Source organism: Myotis lucifugus, unplaced genomic scaffold, assembly GCF_000147115.1.
Source record: "Myotis lucifugus unplaced genomic scaffold, Myoluc2.0 scaffold_880, whole genome shotgun sequence".
NCBI classification, from domain to species: Eukaryota; Metazoa; Chordata; class Mammalia; order Chiroptera; family Vespertilionidae; genus Myotis; species Myotis lucifugus.
Genome location: NW_005871928.1, coordinates 86,005 through 92,829, shown reverse-complemented (window position 1 = coordinate 92,829; position 6,825 = coordinate 86,005). Strand labels below are relative to the sequence as shown.

General features: G+C 45.7%; 1 pseudogene; it reads right to left on the bottom strand.

Annotated features, from left to right (window-relative positions):
• Nucleotides 1–3,779: 3,779 nt before the first annotated feature.
• On the bottom strand, nt 3,780–6,375 carry LOC102438178 (annotated as a pseudogene).
• Between the last annotated feature and the right edge of the window lie 450 nt (nt 6,376–6,825).

Below are 6,825 nucleotides of genomic sequence, written 5' to 3'. Positions count from 1 at the left end.
GCCTCATAGTTGGTCGTTTCAATGATGCTGTGAGAGAGCAGCACGCACAGGTCCACTCCCTACGCCACCATCTTGGTTCCAATCTGCCTCAATGTAGTTTAAACCCCCAGAGCTGGAGCTTCTGGCTATGGTAACAGAATAAACAGGTCAAAAGGACCAGCGGGAGAACGAACCCGGAAGTCACAGCCAAGCGATGAGCACTAGATAATGCGCCTCTCCTGGGCTTTCATTGGCTAAATCAGCCCTCGTTAGGCGCATTGCCTGTTGGGTAATGTACTTTTGCAGGCCCTACAGGTGGCATTAGGATCCCAATTACTGGTTGACCATTGCAGTATTGGCCATGGGGCACCTGATCGGCGCTGGGAAATTACAACCTTAGGTTTTAATGGCTGGTTGCTGGTTTCTAGGGAGTGTTGTCTGCAAATGAACTCTTGTTTGGAGACATTATTTCAGATTCTATGAAGCTCAGAATGCTCCCTGAGGTGAAAAGTATTATTGTACTCATTCCTGAAGACTACAGATCTAAATGCATACACACACACACACACACACACACACACACACACACACTGAGTGGCCAGATTATTATGACCACCTGATCAGTACTTCATTGACACTTTCAAAAATACTGAATATTGAAAACTTCCTAAGCAAATACTCTCAAGGTTTTATTATTATTATTATTTGCATAACTAATTCACTTCATTGTACTGATGGAGTGGTCATAATAATCTGGACAGTCATAATAATCTGGCTACTCAGTATATATATATAAAATTTACATATTTACAATTTTTTATTTGAATTTTAGAGAGAGAGAAAATGAGTTGGAGAAAAATACTGATCAGCTGCCTTCTGCAAGCCCTCACCAAGCTCACACGCCCCTCTACTGAGTGCCTTTACCAGGAATCAAACTGGCAACGTTTCTGTGCATGAGAGGTCGCTCAACCAATTGAGTCACTCCAGTCATCAGATTTTTATTTTTTATATAAAACTATGACATTATTAAGAGAAAATGCAGGCTATGAGAGAATATATATGATCCTGTCCTATTACTTTAAAAGTAATATTTGAAAGGATACAGAGCCCAACAGGTTGACATTCCTACATTGTCTGATTGTCTGCAGTCAATACACATTGTGAAGCGGTGAAGCTAGAGTTCCTGAATGTTCACTATGTGTGCCAGTCCCTGGGTTCAATGCTTTATATGCATTATTATTATATCATTTAATCCTCTCCACACCTGAGATGATTTAACTGACTATTTTATGGGGAGGAAATCCAGGCTCAGATACTCAACATAAATTGCCTGATTGTAGAGTTAATAAAAGGCAGGGCTGGAAGTCAAACCCATGCGTCTCCAACAACAGCTCTGGCTTCTAATGTTAGGCTCTGCTGCCTCCTAGAGAGTAGAATAGGGCTTGTGTTCCAATTAGGAGAGGCTGGATGTTATTGCAGGTAATGAACAGCCCCAAAGCTTTAATGGCTTACACTAAAGAAGGTATGTTTCTTGTTCATAATGCATGTCCACCCTCGTTCTCCTGGGATGGGAACAAAGGAGAAGCACTATGTAGGTACCTGCTGGGTATTATCAGAGATGGACAGAGAGGATGCCAGTCTCAGTGCTTCCAGACTCTTGTGTCAGAGGTAACAGCTTCACTCCCTCCACATTTCATTGATCACAGCACATCATAGGCTGCAGCCAACATCCGGGTTCTGCAGCAGAACCTGACTAACTTTATGGGCCAAGTAGGTCGACCACATGGTGACAGCCTCTTTGGGAGACGGTGCAGGGCCAAGGAGCAGAGTGGGGATTGGTAGGAAATGACAGGGAAGTCGGTCAGGATGGGTCCCTGTCTCCTCATCCAGGAAGACATTGTCCCTGAGCTTCCCTAAACTGTCACTGGCAAGATTCAAAGGAGTGGACCTCAGAAAAAGGAGTTTGTTCAGATGTCATTGGCAGCAAACTCAGAACTGCAAGCTACTGAAAGATCTTATCATGTCAGTGTTCAATGCCACGGTTTGGGCAGTTTAAAATTGACCATGATGAGAGTATTTACACCAGGGAAATTGACAAATGCTACAACCCTAGACTTCACTTAATGTATTATTGAATGCTCCGACTTAAATAAGAGTGGTTCTGAATGTTAACAATGCACATTAAATGTACAAGTATATGGTATAAGCTACCTTAATTTGTACATTGCATAATAATTGAGAAAAACAAATTTCCTTCCAGTATTCCAAACCTATGGTTCCATATGGCAAAGGAGTCACTTGAGTCTCTGAGGAATGAAGGAACTTTAAGCATCTGTCTTAGAGGCTGCACAGGCCTCCTTCAGTTAAAGTAATACATTTATTTAAACAATTTGAAAAAGATCCTGAGCTGATATTTTAATAAAGCAGACAAAGATAGTGCAAATAAATGTATGAAAAAAATGTTAACCATAAAAAATTCTTAGGTAAATTAAATTAAAATGAAAGTGAGTTAACACAATATTCATTTCTGGAGTTACTATTTGAAAAGTTTAACCATTGTATGGCCTTGCATGGTAGCAGAAAAACTGGAATTCTTATATACTGTGGGTTAATAGGAATACAAAGGGAATGACTATTTTGGATCACAGTTCCCCATATCTTTTTAACAAATATATACTTTATTGATTTTTTACAGAGGGGAAGGGAGAGGGACAGAGAGTCAGAAACATTGATGAGAGAGAAACACCGATTAGCTGCCTCCTGCACACCCCCTACTGGGGATGTGCCCGCAACCAAGGTACATGCCCTTGACTGGAATCGAACCCGGGACCCTTCAGTCCCCAGGCTGATGCTCTATCCACTGAGCCAAAGCGGTCAGGGCCCCATATCTTAAATGTAAAACATTCATCTACACTACAGTTTGATAAGTAAAACCTATGTCTATATACACAACTGATTGCAAATATTCCCAGATTTAATTATAATACCCCAAACCTGGAAATAACAAAAAACATAGAGATCAATAGATAATGTGGTTATTCACAGGACCCAGTACTACTCAGCAATAAAAAAAATAATTCACTCTTCACATAAGCATGTGTTTTGAATCTGAAAATGACTGTGTAGCATGGAGAAAACCAGTGTTTGTTAAAGAGTACATACCAAATAGTGCCTACAAAATTATGAGCAGTATGAACTATTCTATTGTAAAGAAGAGAAAATCCATGAGTGCATGGAGGGCCGAGAAAGGTAGAGAGAGAGAGAGCGATTGTAACAAGGCAGTAGGAAAATACAGGATGTGGCAAAAGAAGGTTTAGAGTTGCTGGTATGGAAAATTATATAATAATTAATAGTAATAATACAGGAATAAACTCTGCCCCATCCAGTGCCCTCAGCTGGTTGGCTGTCATCCCATTCACTGAAAGGTCTCTGGTTTGATTCCAGGTCAGTGCACATCCCCAAATGGATCCCCAGTTGGGGGCCTACAGGAGGCAGCAGATCTATGTTTATCTCTCTTCCCCTGTCTACTTCTCCCCCCACCCCAAAAATGAATAAAAGTATTTTATAAAATATTTTTATGGTACTACATTTATTGAAAGTGTGAAGATACAGAACCTTTATAAATATCTAGAATTAAAAATTACCTATGAAGATAAAAACAGATTGGTTTTAAAAAGTCAATTTAGTAAATATTCTGTTTGCTATGTTTCTATGACAATATTTGGTATAAACACTACAAAATAAGGCGAACTTCTGGAAAAAGTCATTAATAAAATTTTATGAAAATGTGTTCAGTCCTAGTTTATTTTAATTTGTAGAATCACTGGCAAAGTACATCAGGCGAGTAGAGCAGTTTCAGAGGTCCAGTTTCAGACAGAAGGAGCCTTCTCTACTTTGGTTCCAGATGTGGTCGGACGCCCCGCAGCTTCATTTCGTCGAGTCCTTTCCAGTATTTAAAATTGTTGTCCAGATGCTGCAGTAACTCCTGTAGGTCTACAAAGTCGTCCCAAGCATTGTACATGTCTGTGACGAAGTAGTCGATGAAGGAGATCTGGGACCTGGGGATGCTGCAGGTGTTTTGGTCAAAAGCTGGCATCACCACAGGTGAGTCCAGCTTCTTTTCTTCTTCGGTCTGAGAAAAATACTCCTCCGAGATGCGTGCAGCTCACTCAATGCACTGCTCCAAGGGCCGGCAGGGGTTGGACCGGTCCGCACACTAGATCACCATCCGCTTGATCAGAGTCCGGTTCTCTGGAGACTGGAGCATCGTGTCTACATCACGAGGGTTTGGCTCACTCCCCTCGCTTTCCTCCAGCTCTGCCAAGGGCTTGACGACGCTGTTGACAAACTTATTGATGTGCTCGAAGTGCCTGGTCATCTCTGTGGCCAAGACCATGTCGATGATGGCCTGGCGCAGTGTCCGGTAATCATTCCTCTCCACGTTCTTGAAGATGTTGCTCTTGTCCTCCTTGGCGGGCAGCTGGAAGGCCAGGGCCGCGTGGTGGCTCTCCAACACGGCAGTCGTTGTACAACACGGCCAGCGCGCTATCCGCGTTGCACAGGAAGAGGTTGGTCCTCCCCGGGTGGTCCAGGTCGTGGATGGCGGCTGGGATGAGGGCGGCGGCCTTGTCCACTGAGTCTAATGCTTGCTTGATCCTCTCCTGGCAGAGGAAGTAGGCAGTGGCGTGCAGCACGTCTGCAGCGTGGGTGGAGTTGTGGTAGGGGTTGGAGGAGTGGTAGTTGGCTTCAATAGTCTGCAGCTACAGCCGCAGCGTCGTCTCCGAGCACTTCAAGAATTGACACACCCCAAAGCGAGCGAAGATTTTGAGACCAAGAACAGTCAAAGGCCTTTTCTGAGTGGCAGTCTCCAGCTCAAAGACATTAAAGTCCCAGTTGTCTTCGTCTTCCATGGCCTCAGCTATCCGCGGTGGGATATCGTGAAGGGACTCGAAGGTGAGTAAGCTGCCCGAAACTTGATGCAGGTTTTTTGTTGAGAGAGTATACTCATTCCCAGATAGTCTTCGAAAACCGTCAGACATCAGGCCCCCAATGAGGTCCTTGGTGTGAGGATCCTCTTCCTTCGCCCCGAACTGTGGTGAATACAGCTCCGAGGTTCTCAGAATTTCCAGGACGCGTTCTAAGGCTTCTGACACAGGCATGGAACTGTGCTCCTGGGCAGCATTGAAGATATTGATCACCTTGGTGATGGGCGCCTCGATGGTCATGGAGTGGATCCGGGCCATGGAGGAGTGTCGTCTCTGGCTGGCCACTTCGCTTGTTCGTGAGGCAACACTCCTGACGTCCAAGGAGCTTTTCCTCTTGTCTTTATGTTTACCTGATTGATTATCTGTGGGGTGTCAGAATGAACAGATTCCGTTATCTTCTCAGCCTGACACACCTTACTGTTGCCGTTGCTCACTCGGATAATGGACACATAATGTCTAATTTTTCCTCCCTGTCCAATGACAGGTATTATCTTCACATTTTGTTGTACATTATCTCCGTTTTTGGAGTGGTAAACGCCTTGCCACTCCTTGCCCCACTTCATGCATGAATTTATAGTACTGAACAAGTCAGCCTTTATCTCATTTAGAGATATTTTTGCTAACTCCTTCCCTAATAATTCACCCGACTCAAAGCCCCTGTTGTTTCAAATGCTGGATTTACATACTGTATGTAGTTGTCCTCACTCGTGATTTGAATGGCGTCTTGGCTTTTCTCCAGTGCAGTGAATACTGAATTACAAGCCCTGAGTTTCAGCTGTGACCGCACCTCTCCAAACTCCAGCTGCAGCAGCTCAGCGTAACAGGCCAGGAGGCTGGGGTTCTCCGCGTACCTCCTCGGAAAGCCGACACTAATGAGGGACATCACAGACTCTTCTCCGTCCTGCCTGCGTACTCACCAATAATAACTGTGTTTTCTGAAACGTTTGTTGCTCGAATAGACTTGCACAGCGCCGGGGCGTCCAGCTGCTGGGGGTTTCTGTGGTCGATGATGATGATGTCGTGATTTGCAGCCAGGAAACAGGTCAGGACAGCCTGGACCTCCAGGGCCACCGTGCACTTAAACCCTGCTTTTTCACACGCCTTATGGAATCCTTTACTCTGGCTATTGGCTTTGATATATGCGAAAAGTACCTGGAGTTGATCTGCATGAAACCTAATGGGGCCAAACTGCACGTGAGATGTTGGTCTCTTCGAGTCGCGATGCTAGGGTGGCGGGCGGGGGGGGGGGGGGGGTCGCGGGGAGGGCGCCGCTGGTGGTGGCCAAGTCTTCGGGCTCCGGCCCGCCCGGCGCGGGCAGTAGCGCCGCTGGGTCCTGCGCGTCCTCGGCCTCCCCGGCGCCTGGGTACATGGTCTGGGTCTCGGAAATGTGGATGCTCCGGGCGCAGCCCATGCTGGCGGGGCGCCGTGGACACGCTGGCGGCAGCCGCTCTCCGGTCAGCAAAACGGTCAGCAAACGGCAGGCCCAGTGCCTCGCGGTCACCGCCAGCGCCGAGTCATCGCCGCCCGGGCGCGTGGGCGGGTGGACGGCGGGAGCGCGGGTCTCTAAAAATATTTTTTTTTAAGTATAATCTCTTGGAAGAAAACCTGATGACCCACACTCACTTTGCATTTGTTGAGTCAACTCAATCTTAACACTATTCATTTTTTAAATGTCTTTATTGATTTTTTAGAGAGAAAGAGAGAGGAAGAAACATCAATGATGAGAATCATTGACCAGCTGCCTCCAGCAGTCCCTCTACTGGGATGGAACCCCCAACCTGGGCATGTGTGTTGACCTGGAATCAAACCAGCGATATCTTGGTTCATGGGTCTACACCCAAACACTGAGCCACACCTACTG